This window comes from Narcine bancroftii, chromosome 10 (genome assembly GCF_036971445.1).
Source record: "Narcine bancroftii isolate sNarBan1 chromosome 10, sNarBan1.hap1, whole genome shotgun sequence".
In the NCBI taxonomy this organism is placed as follows: Eukaryota; Metazoa; Chordata; class Chondrichthyes; order Torpediniformes; family Narcinidae; genus Narcine; species Narcine bancroftii.
Window position 1 is genome coordinate 86,404,137 of NC_091478.1, and position 26,341 is coordinate 86,430,477.

The 26,341-nt window shown below is 39.3% G+C and overlaps 1 long non-coding RNA gene across 1 annotated transcript; it reads right to left on the minus strand.

Annotated features, from left to right (window-relative positions):
• Positions 1-5,845: 5,845 nt before the first annotated feature.
• On the minus strand, positions 5,846-26,341 carry LOC138743993 (uncharacterized). Its single transcript, XR_011345172.1, has 3 exons — positions 26,077-26,341; positions 9,992-10,081; positions 5,846-6,657 (listed from the first exon to the last, which is right to left on the minus strand). It is a non-coding gene; the product is annotated as an uncharacterized lncRNA (long non-coding RNA).

The window sequence follows — 26,341 nt, forward strand, 5'->3', positions numbered from 1 at the left end:
GATCAAATGGCCTTCCTAAGTTGTGACCAACTTTAATGTTGGGGAGCTCCCAGCTGCAGATAAATAGTTTTTAGCACGTGTAAAAATAGAAACTGGAGTCAAACGAGGCAAAGATATTTGATTTTTAATGGAAAATTTTAAAATGTAGAATGAGTTGGCAAGACTATTTGTGATATATCTGAAACTGCTTTTCTTAAAGATTCTACACTTTGGTTACTTGCCTTCCATGTTTGGACAAATGCTGAATTATTGTTTTCCTTATATTTCTACTTACTTTGTCTGATAAATTATTTTGTTAATTCCTTCCTTGTATTTCATGCATTCCTGTTATATTTTTTACTTGAAGGACACAGGTGCAGAATAGCCTTGACATGTATAGTGTGAATGTATTAAAGATTCTACACCATGGCAACGTTTTCTTTTAATAAAATTTAGTTTATCAATCGCTCAAGGAGAGCGTAGCTGTTTCCAAGCAATGGTCCCAATTTTATGGCTGCAACAATCGATAGAATTTGTGAAGAAAAGGGAGATTGGCTCAATCAAAATCTTCTCATTGCCTGTAGTTAAAGTTAAAATCCGGGAAAATATTTGTTTCCCTGTTTACGTTTGATTCAAACCTATTAGAAATAAAAATGCAGTGACCACTTTTGAAGGGTTGAGAAATTTTCAAATGTTTATGTAAAAACTAGGCAAATATGCAGCTAGGTAATCATTATTTGTTTTTTAGTATAAATATTGGCAAAGATGCTACATTTTAACTGCTGTTTTTAAAATAACGTTGTTGGATCTGTTAAGTCTATGTGAGATAACATCGGGAGCTTCAGATCAATAACTCATCTAAACATGGGCAACTTTCACTAGGTAACAGTCCCTTCAACTGATGAGCCACCCTCAGTTTTCTGCAACTCTAAAGTGCGACTTGAACCAATGAACTCCAGACTTAGCAGGTGAACTTGGCATCTTCCAAAGAAGAAAAATTGCTCCCTGTAGCACCATCTTTTAAAACTGCTCGTCTCCCAGCACCATTTTCCCACCCTGCCATTCTACTCACCACCTTCCTTTCTTTCCAGAACTCTTTGTCTTATATTTACAATGATTTTTATTTTAGTGGCAAAAACAAGACGGCTCAGTACTACAAAAAAGAAAAAAAGTTACATCCTTCAGTTAGTCCCGTTCCAAAATGGTCTTTTCAATCTTCTGATCTGGCAGCTCAAATCTCTTCACAACTTTTGTAAAAACTCTTCCATGTCTTCTTTATTCTTGAAAATTCTGGGTCATCAACCCTCAGCGTCACTGGGTAAATCAGTGAATAATTCAAGTTTTTGGATCACAGTTGTCCCTTTACCTCTGTAGAGCTCGTCGAAAGAACCAAAGACTTGTGGATCCAAACCAACGCTTTTATTAGCAAAAGACAGGAGCTCTTCACAGGTGGCCGACCAGTCTGGAATGATCCGACCTGGCTAGGGACACAACCCTTTAAGACCCATACAGTAGGTGTGGCTAAGCTCTCAGCCAATCGCAATAAGCACAGTCATTACACTCTAGATACTGTAACTATATACATGGGTGATAGGTCTGTACTATCACAACCTCATCAAATTCTTTTCTTTGTTTCACCAAGGCAGGTCTAGAGTCCTGAAAAATATTACTTTTTTGTTGTCCACCGCTAATGGGTCATTGTTATTTTTTGAATATTCATACGCTGCTCCCAAGATCACATCCTGCTCCCGGTAACTTAAAAATCTTACCAGGACTGGTCGTGGTCGCTGTTCACTGGTTCTTCTGTGTCCGAGGACCCTTTCAATTTGCAGCTTTGGATTTAACTTCTTTTGACCCAGCATTTGTGGGATCCATGTTTCAAAGAAGCTCACCAGATCTTTCCCCTCGATTCCTTCTCTCATCCCATGATTCTTACATTGTTGTGTCTGCTAAAATTTTCCATATGGTCAATCTTGTCCATCAATCCTTTCCTGTCTGTGTCCCATGTTTTTGCTTTTTCTTCTGGAGCCTTTTACCTGTCTTTTGGTTTGTTCAGCTCTGCCTCCACTTGAGACATTCATTCCATTAATTCTTCCATGATTTATTTAATTTCCGATATCATTTCCAATATGTCTCTAATTGCTGATTCAATGTTCGTAAAATGAGTACACCAAGTTTCCATCTTATTCAGGATGTTGGCTATTTCTTGGGCTGACCTCCTCCCCACCTACCCCCCACCAGTTCTGCTGGATTTAGCCAATCCCAAGGCCCCTCCTGTGCCACTCCTCATTGGGCTTTCACTTGATGTTCCTGGCTGAGCTGTTGCTTCTTCAGTTTTTGTTTTTGGTTGCCTTGGTCATTTAATACTAGTTTTATACATTTTCAATGATGAAATTCTGATGTTTGAGCTTTCAAACTGTCTTTTTAATACTTTTTATGGAGAGCTCTTTCAAAACACATGTGCTCAGATCCTCTGCATTCCCACTTCCCAAATTCTTGTGTGGCTTGACAGGGTACATGTGGAAGTGATGTTACACATGGTTCGGGTAGATCACAGGCTCAAAATAAATAATTGGCTGTTCACGACAAAGGCAGAAATAAATTTGTTTGACCAGAAACAACCTCATCAAACCAGAAACCTTAGGTATTCTCTCCCTAGAGGAAGTGGAGGCTCAGTTCAAGAGAGAGATTAATCAATATTAAGAGAATCAAGGGATACCAAGACATTGTGATGAATGGAGTCCAGGCACCAGAGGTCAAATGGCCTCCTGCTCATCATGCTTGTGAATACTTTGTATGAGTCTGGATTCCTTGGATCAGGAGAAGAGGGAAAAACAGAAAAAATGATAGTGAACCATGAGGCACATGATTCCGGAAGACTGAATCGGGTCGGTCTCATTTTTGTGAAGCTGGTGACTATATACCATTCTTTCAACTATGAAGGGGTTCTTTCAGGGGAACCCCTAAATTTATCCTGTATATCACTTTCACTGACTCAAATACATTTAGGGAAGTAGCTGATTTTAGTAATTCTCAAAGTAATTGAGAAATCACTTGTACAGTCTGGAGTTTTCTATGAAATGTTGAAGCATTTAAGAATATTTTAGATGTATGTGTGAAGGAAATAAAATTAGAAGTGATTTTGATTGGCAATTACAAATCAGATTTTGTGTCTTTGAAGTCTGCTGAAAGAATTTGAAAACTGGAGGATGAGTCCTTGTATTTCTCAAGGTTAATGTACAGGGCCAGAGAACTGAATTGGCTGGAATTATCAGTTATAATTTTTTTTAATGTAGATAAACAGCATGGTAGCAGGACCTTTCAGCCCACGAGCCCATGCTGGCCAATTACACCCAATTGACCAAAAACCCTAGGTATGTTTTGAACGGTGAGAGGAAATTGGAGCACCCAGAGGAAACCCATGCAGACACAGTCACAGCATACAAACTCCTTACAGACAGTGAAGATTCGAACCCCATTTCCGATCGCTGGTGCTGCAACAGCATAACGCTAACCGCTAGGCAATCCGGCCACCCTTGTCATTGCCATGTTTGTTATGTAATTATTCTTGGTTTGATGAGACTTAACTTTTTAAGCTTACTGGGCAAATTCCTTTTTAAAAAGAGAAATGAAAGTTGAAGGTTTTTTTTTTGCAGAGCTAACAATGGGAAATCACAGTGTGAACAGCAACTTAGAGAAAAATTACATTTGACTAGCTCCCAGTTGAAGTTGTGCCAGTTACCCAGAAATAACAGAGGGCTGAAGTGGCTTTGCCATAATTTTTACTGCCTTTTTAGCAAGCAGTGGGGGGAACAATTGAGAATGTGAATGCAAGAAACTCCTCCAATGGCTTCAGATTGTGGTAGTCCTTGGTGAAGATAGCATCAAGCTTGTTCTATCCACATGTTAAATATCAGGTGCCAGAGAGTGGAAGAGAAATCCATTTCTGAAAGCCACACACTTCAGACCACAACATAAAAACTGGGAGCATGTTAAATACTTGCCGAGATTTTGAGATATTTGCAGGTACATTAGAAAAATATAAAGCTACATCGTTGTTGTAAAAATGTTTTTGGTATGGTTGAATTGATTTAAAGTTGCTAATTTATTTTTCTGTGAAGGAATTTAAAGTAACCGAACCTGTAATGTTACAATTTGCTTTCAAGAAAAGCAAATTACTGCAGTAATTGGAAACGTATAAATAAATATATAAATAGCGCAGGAAATACTCTAGGACAGATGGCATCTAGAAAGCGCAAGAGAAAGAAATTGAATACTTCGGTCCGATGAAAGGTCAATGACCTGGACATTAAATTATTTGTACCTTTGACATTACATTTTTTAATTCCATTTTTAAGTAAAAGTTTTTGAGGAAATATATGTTGTGTGGCATCACAAAATACTCCAAAGTTTATGGAGAAGGACCTTTTTATTATGTTTGAGATAACTCAATTTATCTTCATGTTTGTAATAGTTATTGATGATGCCACTGGTAGAGGCAGTTCCAGCTTCCAGTGGATAATTTATATTATTATCTTTGAAATATTTTTACATTACTATGGAGAAGAATATTAAACCAACTTTCAGGTGTGTCAGCCAAGTCATTATCTGCCTAATATGGTTCTTATCTGTAAAAGAAAATAAAAAACACATTTTCCCCACACTTCCTGAAACACAGCCAGAGTTTTTAACATTTTGCCTTTTGGAACACAAATAGGAGATATTTTACAAGGGTATGATCAAGCCAAGGAGACGTAAAGCACTATTTGCAAATTTTGCTCCTAAGTTTATTGTTGAATATATTGTTTAACCTGTAGCGCCGTTGATCAACCACATCAGACAGAGAGTTGTGATTAATAGGTTTTAATCACCTTAAGGCATCTCACATGTTGCTAGCCCAGTTCCAAGGCAGGTACAGAGGGAGGAGTTTGGGCGTAACAGTCTTTATAGGGATTTCCGGAAGGAAGGAGTCACAAGTTCAAGGGGCGGGCCAGCTCACACAATACATACATAGAGTGGTTGCACCACAGAACCTCTGAACTTCAGGAAACAATTCAGGTGCACAATTGGAAAGTTTATTCACGTGCATCTTTCTTTGATGTTTCTTGGTTTTGCATTATGCTTGGTTTGATGAGACTTAACTTTTTAAGTTTACTGGGCAAATTCCTTTTTAAAAAGAGAAATGAAAGCTTAAGGTGCTTTTTTTTTTGCAAAGCTAACAATGGGATATCACAGTGTGAACTGCAACTTAGAGAAAAATTACAGTTGAAATTGTGTCAGTTACCCAAAAATAACAAAGGGCTGAAGTGGCTTTGCCATAATTTTTACTGCCTTTTTAGCAAGCAGTGGGGGAACAATTGAGAATTGTGTGAGTTTATAAAAGAGTCATAGAAAAAAGTTGCAAACCAGTTGTGTTTTTTTTAATGCAATTTTTTCTAGTCACCATCATAGTGTCCTAGTTTCGATTTTAATAGTGGGAACAAAAAACAAAAAAAAACTACACCGTTAATCCAACATTCAGTGCAATAGATGGCTTCTATTATGTTTGCTAAATAAGGGTATTAACCAAACCTCATTAAGGATTCTTTCAAAAGTTGAAGTGGGAAACTATCAGGTAAATTTCAGTATCATTTTCAAAATATTCAGAAGCAATCTTAACTGAGCTATCTTATTTCACTGCCAAACCACAAGTAGACAGGTATTGGTGATATTGTTGCATTATACTTGCAGAAACAATAATAATCAGATGATGTATAATGATCTGATAGGCTTTAGAGACTTATGTCTTGATTCAACAAGAAATTTAATAACTTGATTTTTTTTAAATGAATAAACTAAAATAGAGTTAATTATTTCTGTCCCCTAATGTACAGAGTACGAAAGATTGAAGTTCACTGAAACTAAATTAAAAGGTTCAATACTGAAATATTGATTGATATGTCAAGTATTGTTATCTTGCTTTATTTTTCCATGTGTATTCATGTCAACAATCATTATATCTTCCATGATGTCCATAGATGCATTTGGACTGTTGTTATTGATTGTAGGTTTTTTGGCTTGGAAATACATGGGTGGTACTATCTACATGCAGTACTGGTTTTTTCTATTGATCAACTTTTGCTGCCACTGGTGTTCTGACTTTATTGCACACGGTGACCTGTAGGTCCCAATTTGCCTATATGTCAGTGCACCTGTTCTGAGTCTTTGAACTTTGCTTATCATAGATGATGCATAATGATGATGATAGATGATGTTGTTTTCTTAAGTATCTTTGCGGTCATTTTTTCGCCTTCTTATGAATAACACCAGTGAATGCCGGGTGAGAATTATAAACCAGCACCCTAAAGCAGTCTGCTTAACTGAGAGTTATCTTACGTGCGTTATGAATGTTGTGTAGTGTCGCCAAGCAGAGAATGAGTGGGACAGGTCTAGCAAATGGCATGTCAGTGGGGTTCACCGCCTAGTGTTGATGAAATGAGCAGATCAAGTTAAAGCTAAAATGGAAAATATGGCTGAAAAATTAGGAATTGTTCAAATCATTTGTTAAGATGAAAGGTGAGGTAGGTCCTAGCAGGAACTTGTAGCTCTACTTCAATTTGGAGACAAAATCAACTGCAGATGCTGAAGCATGGAACAAAAGAACAGAATGCTGGATGATCTCAGCAGGTCAAGGAGCATCTGTGGAGGAAAAATATTCATGTTAACACTTTAGGTTGAGACTTTGCATTCATTTTTAATGCAGGGTCTCAGCCCAACTTCTGCTTCAGTTCACAAAGCATTTTCATTTGGCCTTAATGGAGTTCAATTGGTATAAATATTAATAGGTTTGTTATGCTCCAAATAAATGAAAAAAGGTAGCAATTCCTGAGTATAATTTGGCAAGAGGATGTAGGCAAGCGTTGAGATAGTTGTGCAGGAATTAAATGTTGTGTGAAAGGCAGTAACCAAAGAAAAGAAGGAATGAAAAAGATGACACGATAGTGGGATCTGGTAATATTTAATCATTAAAATAAATATTTCCTAAATATGGTAGAGGAAGTGTATTAAATATTTTCATCTAATCTAAACTTAATCCATGAGCAGGAAATCAGCCTAAAAATGAAAAAAATCATTAAGTTTTGAGTTTATCACAGTGACTTCCTCAAAACATATTGCTCTGGAAATTCGATTTTGTAACTTAATGCTTTGAAGCACCTTAATTGTTCACCACATTGATTTGGCTAATTTTGCTGAAAAGACTCAGGCAACACCTCAACAGAAATAATATGAAGGAACTTTTACATTTTGCTAATCAATGAAATTCTATTCATAATGTATTATGAAGACTAGAAAAGATGTAAAACATTCTTTAGTATAACATCTTTCACATTTTCAGGATGTCTCCAACTGTTTAACAACTGATAAATCAACTTTAAAATTTAGTAACTTGTTTTTCCAGGGAATTGCCATAACTAATTTATGCAGAGCAAAATCTTGCAAACAGTAATGAGATGAATGGAGAGTTCATCTACTTTAGATAGTTTGGGCTGAATGATAAATGTTGGCCAAGATGCAGGGTATGAAATATTTTTCCAATCTCTTACAGTTTTGATTAATAACCATACATTCTTAAATAAAGCACTTTCTACATAAGATTAATTCATATTTAAGGTCTCACTGTCATACTTCCACTTGAAGTTGAAAGACTGGAACCCATTTGATCAAATGCTTCTTCAAGTATATAAAGCGTAAAGAACTGAGAGTAGATACAGGACCATTGGAAAATTACAATGGAGACAATAATAATGGGCAGAGGAATGAAATGGAAGGCATTAGTAGTGTGCCAGATGTTGAAAGGTATCAGGGAAGGGAAGTGAGTGCAGTTATTATTTCAAGGGAGAAGGGTAGATAAGTCTCCCAGACAGATTGGGTTCTGAAAGAAATAATGGTAGAGATTGTGGAGGCATTATTCGTGATCTTTCAGGAATCAATAGATTTTGGTATGGTTCCGGAGGACTGGAAAATCACAAATGTCATCCCACTATTTAAGGGAGGGAGGCAGCAGAAAGGAAATTATAGGCTGGTTGGATTGGATTGTTGAGGATAAGGTTACAGAGTACATGGAGGCACATGACAAGATAGGTATGATTTCCTTAAGGGAAAATTTTGCTTGACAAACCAATTGGAACTCTTTGAACAAGTAACAAACAGGCTAGATAAGGAAGATGCAGTGTTGTGGATGTTGTGTATTTGGATTTTCAGAAGGCATTTAATAAGATGCCACACATGAGGCTACTAAAAGAGTCTATGGTATAACAGGAAATATACTAGCATGGATAGTGAATCGGCTTATTGGCAGGAAGCAAAGAGTTGCAATGCAGGAATCATTTTCTGATTGGCTACCAGTTGCTAGTGAAGTTCCACAGGGGTCAGTGTTGGGGCTGCTTCTTTTTTATGTTGTACATTAATGATTTGGATTATGAAATGGATGGCTTTGTGGCCAAGTTTTCAGATAAAGTGAAGGTAGGTAGAGGAGCAGGTAGTTTTGAGGAAACCGGGAAGCTGCAGAAGAAAGACCGACATGGAGGTTAAATTTAAATTTAATTTTAGACACACAGCACAGTAGCAGGCCATTTCAGCCCACGAGTCCGTGCCACCAAATTTACACCCAATTAGCCTACACCCCTGGTATGTTTCGAACGGTGGGAGGAAACCAGAGCACCCACGGAAAACCCACGCAGACACGGGGAGAAGGTCCAAACTCCTTACAGACAACATGGGATTCGAACCCCGGTCCCAATTGCTGGCACTGTAAAGGCATTGCACTAACCTCTATGACCTCCATGCCACTCCTGAATGGACAGAGAAGTATGGAATGAAATATAATGTCAGAAAGTGTACAGCCATGCACTTTGGAAGAAAAATATAAATGAGCAGACTACTTTTTAAATGGGAAGAAAATTGAAAATGACCAGATGTAAAGGGAACTGAGAGCCCTAGTACAGGATACCCTGAAGTCAAACTTGCATGTTGAGTTGGTGATGAAGAAGCCAAATGCAATGCTGGCATTCATTTCAAGAGGAATAGAATATAAAGCAAGGAAGTGATGTGTGATAGTACAGATTCTATCACCAATGTGTATATATACATATGTACAGATGGTAGTGTAGGATGACTGTGATTGGCTGAGAGTGTAGCCACACCTACTGTCAGGTCTTAAAGGATTGCTCCTAGCCAGACCAGGTCATTCTGGACTGGTCGACCTACTTGTGATATGCTCCAGTCTTTTAGTTAATAAAAGCCTTGGTTTGGATCAACAAGTCTTTGGTTCTTTCGATGCGCACTACCTGATGTTTAAGCTTTATAAGGCCCTGGTGAGACTTCACTTGGAATATTTTGAGTAGCTTTTGGCTTCTCATTTAAGGAAGGATATACTGACATTGAAGAGGGCTCAGAGGAAGGTGACAAGGATGGTTCAAGGAATGTAAGGGTTATCATATGACAGCCTGCATTCATTAGAATTTCAGAGAATGCGGAAGGATCTAATTGAAACGTTTCGAATATTGAAAGGCACGGACAGAGTAGATGTAGAAAGGTTGTTTCCCATGGTGGCAGAGTATAGTCAAGAGGGCACACCTTCAGGATTGAAAGGCGTCTGCTAAGAACAAAAATGTGCAGGAATTTCTTTAGCCAGAAGGTGGTAAATCTGTTGCCATAGACAGTTGTGGAGGCCAGGCTACTGGATAATTTTCAGGCGGAGATGAGTGTAAAAATGGATCAGCTAATGATTAAATGGCAGGGTAGGTTCAATGGGCCGAATACCATATTTCTGCTCCAATGTCTCCTGGCCTAATTCTACCCTAATCACCCCTTCAATAAATATTTCCGCGCACAGCTGAGTTTCTTATTTCTGGAGCGCTGTTGCTCACTCATCTCTGGCATATGGACATTTTCAGGTTATTATCTTGGAGGATAATTCCAGATCCAGTATAATATCAGCTGTGGATCAAAGGATAGGATTCAGGTTTCTTACCTGGAATGCTATGGGTTCAGGTCCCCTTGACCAGCAGTTGACCTTATTGGCTGTAAGATGGTGCTGACAAAGATTGAGCGTTACGGTAGCCTGTCAATACAAGCAGGTATTTTAACAGTCTACCCAAACTTTGAAGCTGAAAAATCAATCACAAAATGGATTGTCAGTGTGGCAAGTTTTGTGAACACCCGGCTGCCATGTCATTTTATAAACCACACATGCAGCAATGCGATTGAACTGCGAAAACAGGCTTCAAAAATATGCCTGGAAACTGGATGAAGAAGAGTGGTTAATGGATTTGGACTTCTACAAAGTGCACCCAGTTTTTACCCTGTTCTCCAAACAAGGTCAGCTCCTTCCTTTGTGTGGCTGTTGAAGATACAGCCCTGTCTAAATGCTTTCCACACATTTCCAAGTCACTTCTTTCCTGGTTTTATGGTAATAATATTACAAAAGTGGATTGAACCCAGATTAGATAAAATGCTGAAGTTAGAAGTTTGCTGGAAATCTTGTGGGAAACAAAAGGAATGTGTAAGCTATTTCATAAATTCATTGCATAAAAGGGGCGCTGAGTCAGCATGCAGGAGGGAGATTGAAAACTTGGCTGAATGGTGTGCCACAACCTCACACTCAACGTTACTAAAATCAAGGAGCTGATTGCAGACTTTAGGAAAGGTAGAGGTGTACAATCCACTGATCACTGGGGGGGATCAGAGGTGGAGAGGATGAGCAAATTTAAATTGCTGGGAGTCACTCTCTTGGAGGACTTTTCCTGGACCCATCGTACTAATGCTGAAGAAAGAACATCAGTCCCTCTTCTTCCTCAGGAGTGTGTGGATCTTCGTTATGACATCAGAAGCCTTGGCAAATTTCTGCAGATGTGCAGTGGAAAGCATGCTGGCATAATGGCCGGGTATGGGCACACAATTATCTGTGAGCAGAAAGCCCTGCAAAAGGTAGTTAACACAGCCTAGTATATCACAGGCAAAACTCTCCACACCACTGAGAACACCTATATGCTGTTGGAGAGCAGCAGCGTTCATCAAAGATCCACACACCCAGCACACACTCTGTTCTTGTTGCTACCATCAGGAAAAAAGTACAGGTGCCACAAAACTCATAGCTCTAGGTTCAGGAATATCTGCTCCCCCTCAACTATCAGACTCCTAAACAACACTCATTCAGAGACTCATTTAACAACTCAGTAAGAGTATTGTTGAATATTTATTTTCTTGTATTTGCACAATCAGTTTGTCTATAATTTCTGTTTGTTTACATTTCCTTCTTTGATGTACATATCTATCTTCTTGAGTACAGTTTACAGTTACCGATAAGTAGAAATTCTGCCTGGCCCACAGGAAAAAAACAATCTCAGGATTGTGTGATGTCATGTATGTACTCCGATAATAAATATGGACTTTAAACTTTTATTCGTAGATTGATACAAGATCAAAGTCATTGCGATTCAGACAGAAGTCATGGTAAAATGAATATCCACACAGACTGAGGAGCAACAATTGAGAAGGTGTAGCCTGTGATTATATTGGAGAAACATTTTCTGCTACAAGACGAGTATTAATAGGTTGTATCACAATTAGATTATCTTAACCGAGAGAAAAGATTATATTTAAAGATATACTTATGACACAAAGTTAAGTAGAGTTTTGTAAAGTGTAATTAGATTAATATAAAAAGCTAGTAATCAACCAGGCAAGAATAAAGTATACTCTTTATATGTACAGTGGGAAGCAAAATATTGTCACTTCATCAGTATCTCTGCATTACCAGATTATATCTGCCCAGAATTAATTAAATAGATTCCAAATGAAATATGTGTGTTGAAATAGATTTCATAAGAAAAATTATAATGTAATTGTCATTTAATGAAACACAATTTTGAGCCTTGATTCTATAAAAGAAACATCTGCATTTGCATCTTTACTATAATTATCCACTCAACTCATTAATATGGATCATTATTGCTTCAGATTTATTTTGATTGATGATTTTTTGATTATAAGGTGACATTTTCCTCGTGTAGTTAGATGGTATCATTATTATTAATGAATAAGGATGAGGCCATCAAGTTCCCATTATGTTATGCATAAACAAGGAAGAATCGAGTAATCAAAACATCATGAAGCATGTTTGCAAAATCAGAATTCATTAAACTTATGAGCAATTTATTAACCTCTCACCACCAAAAAAACTTCTGAGAATCTTTTTACTTCAAAAAAAATTAATTTACTGACAAAATTTTCAGACATATTAAACATTACAAAATAAAGGGTGGCAAGGTTAGCAAAGCAGCTGGTGCAATGCCTTTACAGTGCCAGCAACTTGGGTTCAATCCCATCTTCACATGCTGTTTCTGACAACCTTGGGCATTCTTCCAGTTACCAGGTGGGTTTCTCCTGGTGCTCAGTTTTCCACCTACATCCTCAAGATTATTTGAGCACCATAAATTGTCCAGGGGGGGTGGTATATTAGTAGAATCTAAGGGGAATCAGTTGCAATGCGAGGACAATAAAAATGGCTGAGGGTTTAATCGGTATAAAAATGAATGCTTGATGGCTTCCATTGACTTGGGCCAAACAGATGCAGTGTTGCATCTCTCTGTAGCTCTATGACACCCAGGGAAATTGGTCCAATCAATTTGGAATCATTTCAAGAACTTGACTGCAAAAAAGGAAATATTCTTCAGCAGAGATGACCATGGACAATCCATACATTGAGCTCAACAATTTATGGCGTTTTTGATATTTGATGTGATCCTAACCTGACTTAACTTATTGGGACAGGGTCGCTTGGACTGGGCTCGATTCTTCAGGGCAGGTTTGGATTTTTTTTAAATTATCTTTAGTAATCCAGAGAAGTTTCTTTTATAAAATGAATTCATGAATTCATATATGCAGGCGGACTTCCCTTTTGCACCTCTGTGCTCAATAAATCTATAAACTGCTTTCATTCTATTTGTTGAAATGCAACCAAAATTATTGCCTTTCATTCATCCATGCGAATGATTTATGTGTTGTAAAATTGTTCCTGCTGTGACTCTGTTTTTGAATATCAAAGCAACTGCTGTTTTTGTTCGATTTTAAGCAAAATTTAAAAAAATGTATGGAATGAAAAAAGCAATAGAAATGTCTTTGTAACTTAGATATCCTTAATCACTGTCTACCACAACACCAATTTTGATATCATCTGCAAATTTGTCGATCATGTTAGCTGCATTGTCATCCAAATTGTTAATATAGATAAGAAACAACAGTGAACTCAGCACTGATCACCACCGGCCACAGACACATGATCAGAAAAGCATCTGTAATAGCCTCTGATTCTTTACACTGAACAAATTTTGAATTCAATTTGCCAGCTCACCTTGGACCCCATGTGATTTAGCATTCTGGACTAAACTGCAAGGCCTTAATAAAGTCTATGTAGTCCACAGCCACCATCTTGCCCTCATCAATCCACTTTGTCGTCTCAACAAAAAACACTGTCTCCTGCGCATGAAGCCATGTTAACTATCTCCAATTAGTTCCTACTTAGCCAGATGTAGGTCGATTCTGTCCCTCAGAATTTCCTCTTGCAATTTTCTGACCACTGATGTCAAACTCACTCACCTATAGTCCCCTGGCTTGTCCTTGCTGCCCCTTTTTAATAACTGTGCAATGTTTGCCACCCTCTAGTTTTCTGGCACTTTACCTGGGGCTGAAAATGATTAAATATTTCAGCAAGGGTCTCCAAAATTTCTTGGAGCCTTAGATTCCCACCAGGTCCAAAGATGCACTTGATCAAGATCTGAGGATTTCTCCTCATTAACGTGCTCAAGGCTCCCAAGACAACCTCTCTGGTATTTCTGACATGGTCCAGAACATTGCAACTCATTCTTTTCTTTTCTTGGCTTCCACGATCTTCTCCACAGTAAAGACTGACGGGAAATATTTATTTAAAATCTCACCCTCTCTGTGGCTCTGTATAATGATGGCCTTATTGATCTTTAATGGGACTAGTTTGTTCCCATTGCCTCCCTTTTACTTTTAATAAACCAGGAGAATTTCTTGGAATTTTCCTTTATCCTGCCTGCCAACTCTGCAGATTGTTTCCTTCTCTTCAATAGCATCAATTTTGCTCCTTCATAACTTTACACGATTGCAAGTCACTTCTAATATGATGCAAGCCAGCTGCATAGATAGAGTACATCATTCTACACTAATTGGCAAGTCAAGTACTGCTAACATATGTAGGAACACTTATTGGCCTGCTTCTATAATTTGCTGCCAGGGTGATGTTGATTATTGGGAACAAACAATATTCCCTCTTGCACAGTAGTGGCCACATTACCAATTCATATGAAATAGCTTCCAGCTGAGAGAGGTACCAATTTAGTGACAAAGGGTAACTCCAGGATTGAATCTCAGTTGTGTGTATTCACAGGAGATTACTTACAAACCAGGCCCTAAATTTGTGTGAAGCAAAATGTGATGTGTTTGATAACATGGTGGCCGCAACGTTTACATTGTTCCATTTTATTATTTTGCTAGTTTTTAATTTAGACAAACAGCAAAGTAACAGGCCATTTTGGCCCACGAGTCCATGGCACCCAATTAACCTACATCCCCGGTACCTTTCAAACGGTGGGAGGAAACCGGAGCCCTTGGGAAAACCCATGCAGGCATAGGGAGAAAGTACACACTCCATACAGACAGTGGGTTTCGAACCTGATCGCTGGTACTGTAAAGGCGTTGTGCTAACTGCTATGCCAATTGAGTCACCAATTTAATACTTGCCTGGTGTCCATTTATTGAAGAACGATATTCTTATCTCTTTATTTTCCACTTCTCCATAATGATATTTTAGCCTTCACGTAGAATTAACCAACAGATCTATACGAGGTTACAGGACAAGAGCTCTATATCACAAAGCTTGTCATATTTCTGCCTGTTAAACCTTCTCATAAAAGGCAAATTATGTTGCCCAAGAACTAACTAGGAAAATGTAATGCAGATTCCTATTATTACTGTACAAATAACCATGCACTTGGTGATTTGAGAGAAACCCGGTGGTGATCAATTATCAGCCATTACAAATTCTGAGACAATTTTCTGCACTCCACTTGATGCAGCCTGTAAATTTCCCCTAATCTTTCCTTGTCTGCCAAGACACTTTTTTCATTTTCATTGTAAATGTGTATTAAGCTCCTAGCAGAGTTGAGGCTGGCATTTAATAACTTAAGGGCCCTTATAATGATAATACAGTACTCCACTTCTGAAATCCAGAAGATGTGCATGGTTAATTGCTAAATTTTCTGACCGAAGCTGGTAAATTGTGTCTTTACAATTTCAAATGTAGTTTATAATCTTTGGTTATTTAGCTGTCTTAAGTATATCGGGGAAGTCAATTTATCCTCAACTGCCTGAGATTCTAAAGAACAGACTGACCTGAATAAACAGAGAAGCACTCCTCCTTGTGAGGCAGGAAGAGGAGAGTTCCTTCAGGCCCCACAAGGAAAGCTTGAAGATTTTGCATTGTCCCTCCCCACTGCGACTCTCTTGCTTATGAAGCTGCATTACAGCAGCTGTTTCCTCTAATACCTAGCACTAGTCTCTGATGCTTGACCTTAATGAGTAGGCATATGCTTTTAACCAACTTCCCGTCCACTTTAGTCAAAATGTCAGCAAGTCCTAGTCCTAGCTCAAGCTCTCTCACCCACGCACTTTGATCCCAACCTGTAATCCAGGGAGAGGTTTGCTACCCCCTTTGTCATATTTCCACATTCAACTTAATATTAACCTCTTGTAGCTTCGTATATTCACTTCTTGGTCTGCATGTGAAGAGAAGCCTCATGGATAATCTCCTCAAGTAGTGGTTCTCCACCTTTTTCCCTCACTCACAAACCACCTTAATTAATCTCTCAATAACTTATCCATAAGTACTATATGGTTAGTAAAGGATTACTTACGGTGGTGTGTGGGTGGAAAAGGTTGAGAACCGTTGTTCAAAAGGGAGCTCCAGACACTCAGCAATACTTGTAGACACCTTAATAATAATTTGTCACCAAGAAATTTCAACTCAGGAATCCTGTCCAACTCTAACTAGAAAAATTTAATTACTAGAATTGGCTTCCAAAATGTGAGATCTAATATTGACATGATAGTCTGACTTAATTTAGACAGGATGGAGATTTGACATTACAGCTTGTAGCATTTCCTGGAGATCAGCCAGGTGGGTGTTCATGACATGTGGTAGCCCAACTAGAGAGTTGTGCAGGATGGGAGAATGTAATTCTGAAATCGCTAATGTTCAATCCTTGAAAAGGGCTCAAAGTGTGATGCCTGCTCCAAAAGGGGGATCGGGAGGTAAGCTGTGCGACGGGGGGAAGGCTACCTTTTCCTTCCAGCCCAGGAGAACTATAATGATATCCATCTTCTCTAAATCTGTCCTAGCTTTCCTTTAACCACTGGGTTTCCTGAGGACCAGGAACTGATTGGTTGGGGTAAAACTGGCCAACTACATTGAATCCGAGGTTCTCAAGCTCAATACAGGACTGAAATTGTTAGCTTGCTCCCTGAGATGAAGTCCTCTCTCAATTAAACCCTACATTAGGCAGGTTTGAGATTTCAGAGATTTTTGTTTCTCACCTGACCCACTCAGTTTGGGGATATAATTCACTCCTCCATGTTGTGAGAAACAGAAGTACCTTCACAGAAATTGCTTGAGACAAAAATTGAGAACAAATAACATTTATTGTACAACAATGCAAAGTTGGGTGCTTTCCCCTTACCCTGGGAATACACACCTACACTGGGGCTCACCCAACTTTTATACAGTTGATTTCAGTATAGAAATACCCTCCCCCTTACATTCTTCTGCCTCCTGGATGAGTTTGGCATTAGGCAATCCTGTCTGCCTACGTGCTGTTTCTTGTGAACTTGGAGGACCAGGGGGTATCCTGTCAGTGTCCCATCATGTCATTGTCCTTATTGTCCTTATTAACACACCTGCCTTTGTTCTAATTCACACCTTCCCGACTCTCAGGGCTACAACCTTCTTATATGCTTTGTTTTCTCTTTGGCTTGGCTTCGCAGACGAAGATTTATGGAGGGGGTAAATGTCCACGTCAGCTGCAGGCTCGTTTATGGCTGACAAGTCCGATGCGGGACAGGCAGACATGGTTGCTGCGGTTGCAGGGGAAAATTGGTGAGTTGGGGTTGGGTGTTGGGTTTTTCCTCCTTTATCTTTTGTCAGTGAGGTGGGCTCTGCGCTCTTCTTCAAAGGAGGTTGCTGCCCGCCGAACTGTGAGGCGCCAAGATGCACGGTTTGAGGCGATATCAGCCCACTGGCAGTGGTCAATGTGGCAGGCACCAAGAGATTTCTTTAGGTAGTCCTTGTACCTCTTCTTTGGTGCACCTCTGTCACGGTGGCCAGTGGAGAGCTCGCCATATAACACGATCTTGGGAAGGCGATGGTCCTCCATTCTGGAGACGTGACCTACCCAGCGCAGTTTGATCTTCAGCAGCGTTGATTCAATGCTGTCGGCCTCTGCCATCTCGAGTACTTCGATGTTAGGGATGAAGTCGCGCCAATGAATGTTGAGGATGGAGCGGACACAACGCTGGTGGAAGCGTTCTAGGAGCCGTAGGTGATGCGGGTAGAGGACCCATCATTCGGAGCCGGACAGGAGTGTGGGTATGACAACGGCTCTGTATACGCTAATCTTTGTGAGGTTTTTCAGTTGGTTGTTTTTCCAGACTCTTTTGTGTAGTCTTCCAAAGGCGCTATTTGCCTTGGCGAGTCTGTTGTCTATCTCGTTGTCGATCCTTGCATCCGATGAAATGGTGCAGCCGAGATAGGCAAACTGGTTGACCGTTTTGAGTTTTGTGTGCAGAACTTGCTAATTTTGTCTAAAAGGCTAGAAGATCCTTATCTTATTCAGACTAACTCTACTTCCTACATTCTAATATCTATCCTTATCTTATTCATACTGGCTTTATTCATTACACATATATCCATACCAGTTTCCTCATCTTTCATATTTTTATATCAGTTTTACTTATCTCTCACAATGTCAGATGCTTCAATTTCTTTTACTTAATTTTCTGACCTCTGTTTGTTTTCCAGACATTCCGTGTCTCAGCATGAAAGAAAAGACATGAACCACTTCAATATTGTTGAGTAAATAAAGTAAAAAAGAGAGGCAGCCAATGCTTTCGAGCAGGATCTCTGCTCTGGTGATTTGGCAGCTCAAAGCTGCCTGACTCCGTTGTTCCACTATTGCAGCTGCTGTTTATTTTTACACTCCACGAGAATCTGAAGCAATGCCTGGCATGGATTTATGATGTTGTGGACTTGGAAGTGAACTCTGACTGACAGCTCAATTTGTACATCCCCATTGCATCCTTCAGCACTATATAGTACAACTCAGCAAACTCAAACTGCTGAAGAGATTGAAAGTTGTTACTATTTATGTTGCCAGGACCTCCAGAAAAGAAATGTTCTTGCTTACAAGCAGTACCATTTGCTCTAAATCTGTTACTTGGATATTTACTGTCCTTAAATTTAAACTTCTCATGAGAGAGGTTACTAGTACTGCAATATATATTGTGCACTATATTTGAAATAGATTTTTAATAGATTTCCTGACCATATGTAGATTACCAAATAAATTCAATAATTGTTTAATAACCAGCTTGAAAATTCTCCCTTTTCTAAGATTCATCTTTGGGAATACAAACCAGCTCATGGGCAGCCAGATCGTATTGAATGGCGGAGCAGGCTCGATGGGCCATTTTTGGCCTACTCCTGTTCCTACTTCCTATGTTCCTATGTAACCTTTCCCTGATGATGTAAGGCTCAGGAATTACAATGGCTTTTGGTTTGCTGCACTCTGTTTGGCATCTTCACAAAAGCAGAATTTCAACCCTACCCCCAGCACAACTTTCTTTTTTTTTTAAATGGCACAACCACTAAATTAAATGTAAATTTTACCTTCTCGGAATAATGCTCGTTATGGACCATGGACTGACCTTTTGGACTGTGGGCTGTCATTATAAAGGACAGAATTCTGCTCGGAGCTCAAGTGATGCAGCTGGGTTGAGCTGTGCAGACAGAGAACGGGATGTTCAGAACGACAGTTGGAACTGCAATTGGCGTGGTGAAGACCAACTGGAGAGCTGTGTGAAAGGAACATGCCTCATAAGTTGATGAAGGGTTAAAAACCAAAATTTGAAAATGGAGGGAAGTCATCTAAGGAAGTGTTGAAAAAGGATTTATAAGCTTACGGCAACGCAACATCAGTCATTTCTCTCTCCAAAGTTCAATACAACGTCCTTTTGTTATTCAGTTAAAAAACTGAATTTGGACATTGAGCTTTGAGATTGAATTCTGTGGGCTTTCCTTTTGGACTCACTTACTTGACTGTCTGACCTGGGGATTTGGGGGGATTTTTCTCTTTTTGAATTTTGTGCACAGACTCTAATGGTCTGGGTGTTTTTTTTAAACATATTGTTTATAAAACAAAATGATATCTATATATTTGTTATAGGTACTTATAGTGGGGTTAATTGGGTTAAGACATTATATTGTTAATAGTCATTAATAAATTTAACCTTTTGGAATTGCGTCTTCTGTTGTTGCTGGATTGAGGCGAAACATGCCAGAAAACAGACATTTGAGCCAAGGCAAATGCACATCATTTTCCTTATTCCTGCATAACTGTGTCTTGAATGTCAACAGTAATTTAATGTTTTTAAATTTTTACATTTAGACATACAGCAGAGTAACAGGCCCTTCAGCCCATGAGCCTGTTCTGCCCAATTACACCAAATTGACCTACAACCCCCGGTACCTTTTGAAGGGTGGGAGGAAACTGGAACACTCTGAGGAAACCCACGCAGACACAGGGAGAATGTACAAACTCCTTACAGACGGCACGGGATTTTAACCCCGGTCCCGATGGCTGGCGCTGTAAGAGCATTGTGCTAACCGCTAGACCAATTGTATCTTGAAATAATACAACAAAATGCTAGAAATGCACAGAAAATTTATAAGCATTTTCAAACAAAGCTTCCCATCTCGGCCAGGATCCTTCTGTGAGCTGAGTACTAATTAAGAATAGGATCTGAAATGTTTGTTTCTTTTCACCTTTTTGATGCAGGATTTATTTCCATCAGATTCTGGTCTTCCACCATCATCTTAACAAAGGCGACGTTCATTTATTCACTTCTTTTTCTTCTTCCTGCTAGGATTCTCTTTCATTTATCTCCTGATATTACAAAATGGAAACAGAAATCGCTGCCCAAAAGCTGCAAGGAGGGGTAGCATCTGTGGAAAGTGAAACCAAGCTCATGTGTTGAGTTAAAGAGAATCCTCACAAAGGGTCTTAAATCAGAAACATTAACTCTGTTCCACTTTCCACAGATGTTATCCCTCTTGCTAATTGTGGCAGCATTTTCTGGGTGTTCAGATCAGATTTCATGCATCTGCCATTTTTATATATTTGACTTGATTTTACAAACCAGGGTTCATTTTGACTACCTGTTAAGTTTCTCTTGGGAAAAATATTGTTTGTAGAAAAAAAGTACTGTTCCTTGGAAATAAAAATCATGGATTATTTCAAAACAAGTCCGAAAATTCCTCTTTTCAGTTGCAGTTTAACCGTTTTCAGATTTCTCCATTCAGTTTCATAAGCTTTGGGACATTTATTATTATTACTGTACTGCGTGTTATTTAAATTTATGTACTATATCTCCTAATCATGCACCTTTGCTCTAAAAATTAGACACAATTACAATGCTTACAGTCAGGTGTTAGGCACAATGCAGACTATGTCAGTTCATGTTAGTCCACATATTAATCTGGCAACATCGGGTGGTTTGAAAAATAGCGTGCATTCAATAAGAGCCAAGGCAATTGTTTTCACAGAAGGCTGCTTCACTGGTCTGCAACTGAGAGAGTGAATGAAACAGACAATTCTATGCTAATAGCATTTTTTTTATTGAAGAAGCACATCATAACAAGCTTGAATTTGTCTTCAAATAATTTGGAAAATGTTGTTTGCATATTTGTTTGAAATCCTTTATGACGCTACAATGAACAGTCAACCAGCAGTGCAATTATTGCATCCTCTCAAAGTATTCTTGATGTACGGGTGGCACGGTTGCCGTAGCGGTTAACACAACGATGTTGCACCGCCAGCGATCAGGGGTTTCAACATTCATAGAATGGATTGGAACTTGGATTCTGGAAAAGGGAGAGGGGTGGTGTGTGCTTTTCCTTTAATACTTGGAGCTTCACCGATATTGGAGTCATGTCGACCTCCTGCTCTACTGCCTTAGAGCAAATCTCGATTAATTGCAGACCCTTCGCATCAGTGATTCTCACCAGAATTTATATCCCTCCAATGCCAATTACAAACAGGCATTTGCGGAGCAACATGATGTGATCAGTAAACAGAGATGACCCAACCCAACGCACTACAAATCTTAGAAACTTTAACCGGGTCCCAGCACCCTCGATCACTGCTATATCAAGATAAGGAAGGCCTACTATTCTTTCCTGGGGACCACATTTTGGCAAGTCGGATCACCTGGCTGTGATCCTTCTGTCTCATACAGACAGAGCATAGAAAGAAAAGCTCCAGAGTTCAGGACAACTAGAAGGTGTTCACATGAGGCTGAAGAATGGTTTCAGGACTTCCTCGAGTCAGCGGATTGGGTGGAGTTCAAGGATTCAGATGAGGATCTGAATGATTACAACAGGGCTGTTACAAATGTTATCAAAACAGATATGGATGAGTGTGCCCCCACCAAATCGTTCAGGGTTTTCCCTAGCCAGAAGCCCTGGATGAACAATGAAATCTGGAACCTGCTGAGAGCCAGATCACAGGCATTTAATTACGGAGATCCAGACGAATACAGAAGGAGCAGGTATAACCTGCAAAAAGCTATCTCCTGGGCAAACTGGAGATTCCAGATGAAAATGGAGACAAGAAGACATCTGACAGCTGTGGCAGGGCCTAAATGCCATAACCTGCTCCAAAACCAAATTTGGTGAAGTAGCAGATGGCAAAGCTTTTCTCCCAGAGGAACTCAATGCCTTCTACTCCTGATTTGACGCCCGCAACAGCGAAGAAAACCATCCTTCCGCACCCCCACGTCCCTTGATGTTCCCATCCTGTCCGCATCTGGGGATGACGTGCATGCTGTCTTCAGGAGAGTGAATCTGAGAGAAGCATCTGGCCCAGATAGAGTACCTGGCCAAGAATTAAAAATCTGTGCTGATCAACTTACCAGTGTATTCACGGATATCTTCAGTATTTCACTCCAGCAGAGTTTGGTACCCACCTGTTTCAAACAGGCATCAATCATACCAGTGTCCAAGAAGAGTGTAGCAACCTGACTTAATGACTATCAACGAGGCAGTTTCTTCCCCACTGCCATCAGATTCCTGAATAATCAACGAAAGACACTGCCTTACTTTTCATGCACTATTATTTTTATTGTAATGTAAGATGATTAAAATATGAATGTTTGCACTAGGATGCTACCGCAAAACACCAGGCAGTCAGGATGCTTTCATCAGGATGCTCTTCATCGACAACAGTTTGACATTTAAAACCATCATCCCCTCAAAACTGATCAGAAAACTCCAGAACCTTGGACTCAACACCCTTCTGTGTAATTGGATCATGGATTTCTTCATCTCCAGACCACAATCAGTGAGGATTGTTTTTTTTAAAGTTTTTTATTTTTTCACACTATGAACCATATTAACCAAAATAGACACAAACACTTCCCTCTTGAATATACACAGTCATTTTCTCCCCTTTTTCCCCCCCTCCCTTCCCTCCCTCCTTCCCACCCCTCCAAATCCATTAAACGTTCAACATATACAATACAATAAACCCACTGAACAATGTCATCACACAATGAAAATAAACAAGAAAATTGTGTCATCTACTTTTACACACTGGGTCAGTTCATTTCGTCGTTTTCTCATTCTATCATTTTAGGTGGTGGAGGTCCGCGGCAGGCCCTCTCTGTTGTGTACCATGTACAGTCCCAAATTTGTTCAAATAATGTGACTTTATTTTTTAAATTATATGTTATTTTTTCCAATGGAATACATTTATTCATTTCTATGTACCATTGCTGTACTCTCAGGCTCTCTTCTGATTTCCAAGTTGACATTATATTTTTTTTGCTACTGCTAAGGCTATCATAATAAATCTTTTTTGTGCTTCTTCCAGTTTAAGGCCTAATTCTTTACTTCTTGTATTACTTAGAAGAAAGATCTCTGGATTTTTTGGTATGTTGCTTTTTGTGATTTTATTTAATACCTGATTTAGATCTTCCCAAAATTTTTCCACTTTCTCACATGCCCAAATTGCATGTACTGTTGTCCCCGTTTCCTTCTTACAGCTAAAACATCTATCTGATAATGTTGGATCCCGTTTATTTAACTTTTGGGGTGTGATATATAGCCTGTGTAACCAATTATATTGTATCATGCGTAACCTCGTATTTATTATATTTCTCATAGTTCCGGACCATAGCTTTTCCCATATTTCATTTTTTATCTTTATGTTTAGTTCTTGTTCTCACTTTTGTTTGGGTTTATAGCTTTTTCTTTCTCTTGCAGCTTGATGTACATGTTTGTTATAAATCTTTTAATTATCATTGTGTCTGTAATCACATATTCAAAGCTGCTTCCTTCTGGTAATCTCAGTTTGCTTCCCAGTTTGTCCTTCAAGTAGGTTTTCAGTTGTTGGTATGCAAACATTGTACTGTGGGTTATTCCATATTTGTATATCATTTGTTCAAATGATAATAAATTATTTCCCAAAAAACAATTTTCTATTCTTTTAATCCCTTTTCTCTCCCATTCTCTAAAGGAAAGGTTATCTATTGTGAAAGGGATTAGTTGATTTTAGTAGTTGGTATTTTTTTCCTTTCTATGTGAACTTCTTCCAAATATTGAGCAGATGGTGAACTTCTATATTGCACCAGTTTTTCATCCCACTTATAAAGTATATGTTCTGGTACCTTCTCCCATATTTTATCTAGCTCTATCCTGGCCCAATATGTTTTTTCCCTTGTTTGATAAAAATGTGATAGATATCTTAATTGTGCTGCTCTATAATAACTCTTAAAGTTTGGTAGCTGCAAACCACTTTGTTAATCAGTGAGGATTGTTAAGAACATCTCTGCAATCTCCTCAGGGATGCGATCTTAGCCCTCTACTCTACTCACATTACACCTACAATTGTGTTGCTTGGTACGACAATAGCACCATCTACAAATTTGCTGATACCATGGTAGAAGATTGTATAATAAACAACATGCAGGAGGGAGATTGAAAACTTGGCTGAAATTGCCCATCAACAACCTTGCACTCAATCTCACCAAAACTAAGGAGCTGATTGTTGACTTCAGGAAGGGAAAACCAAAGGTATCCAATCCAGTAATCACTGGGGAATCAGAGGTGGAGAGGGTGAGCAAATTTAAGTTCTTGGGAGTCACTATCTTGGAGGATCTTTTCTGGAATCAACACACTGATGGCATTGTGTATATAACATGTCAGCACCTCTTCTTCCTCAGGAGTTTGTAGAGGTTTGGTATGACACCAGAAACCCTGGCAAATTTCTACAGATGCGTGGTGGAGAGTGCTGACTGGCTGCATCTCAGTCTGGTATGGGGGACACCAGTACCCCTGAACATAAAGCCCTCCAAAAGGTAGTAGACACAGCTCAGGATATCACGGGCAAAACATTCCCTAATATTGAGAACATCTACAGGGAACGCTGCCATCGGAAAGCAGCAGCAATCATCAAAGATCCACACCACCCGGCACATGTTCTGTTCTTACTGCTCCCATCAGGAGGAGGTATAGGTGCCACAAGACTCGCACCACCAGGATCAAGAACAGCTGCTACCCCTCCACCATCAGACTCCTCAACAACAAACTCAGTCAGGAGGCAATTTAAGGACTCCTGTACACTTTATTGTTTTTTTTCATTCTCTCTGTCTTGGACAGTCAGTTTGTTTATGTTCATTATCTGCTTACAGTTCTTTATTAGTTTACATGCATATGCTGTGTACATGTACATAAATGGTAATTCTGCCTCACCCACAGGAAAAAAAGAATTTCAGGGTTGTATGTGATGTCATGTACTCTGACAATAAATCTAAAATCTGAATCTGATCAGGACAGGGGTTTGAATCCCATGCTGTTTGTGTGGGTGATCCCTGGGGGCTCCGGTTTCCTCCCACCTTTCAAAGCCTTCTGGGGGTTGTAGGTTAATTGGGTCTAATTGGGCGGCACAGGCATGGCCCAAAAGGGCTTATTACCATGCTGTCTGCCTAAATTTTAAAAAAATTACTATTAAGAATAGACCCTTAATCATTGGGTAATAAATTGTATCATTCATTTTAGTTTATCTCTCTCCTTTAAACCAATAAATGGGGAGAAAATCAAAAATTCCCAGATGCAAATGGAACTATGGAGTCCTCATGCAGGATAACCTGAAGGTTAATTTCCATGTTGAGGTGGTGGTGAAGAAGGCAAAGCAATGCTGGTATTTATTTCAAGAGGAGTAGGGATGTGATATTGAGGCTTTATAAGGCACTAGTGAGGTCTCACGAAGTATTGTGAGCAGTTTTGGGCTCCTCATTTAAGAAAGGATGTGCTGAAGTTGGAAGGGTTGAAAGGAAGTTCATAAGAATTATTCCAGGAATGAAATAGTTATCATATGAGGAGCGTTTGACTGCTCTTGGCCTGTAAACATTGGGATTTAGGAGAATGGTGGGGGCAGGGGATCTCATTTAAACATTTTGAATATTAAAAGGCATGGACAGACTAAATGTGGAAAGGTTATTTCCCATGTTGGGAAAATCTAAGACAAGAGGGCACAACTTCAGGATTGAAGAGCGTTTGCTTAGAACAGAAATTCTTGGGAATTTCTTCTGCCAGGAGGAGGTAATTAGAGCAGGATTTCCCACACTGGGCTCCACAGAACCCTAGGGTTCCATGGAAAAGCATAGGGGATCTGCAGAAGAAATAACAGAGTAATAATGACCTACCTGTTTTTCTTTAAATTACTTTTTACCTCTGTTTTAATTCAATTTGTTTCCAGGGTGGGGAAGACAAAATGGAGCCACAGTGAAGGGGGAAGGAAGGAGATGCGCATGACCCTCCGCTGATGTTCACCTCAGCCCTCATTTGCACAATACCTGGACCCCACTCTAATCAGCATCTGGGCATGGCCTATCTGTCAAAGGAACTGGCGGCAGGGTTCAGGACCAATTAGCAAGTGGAATGATGGGGAGGGAGGAGGGGAGATTGTGA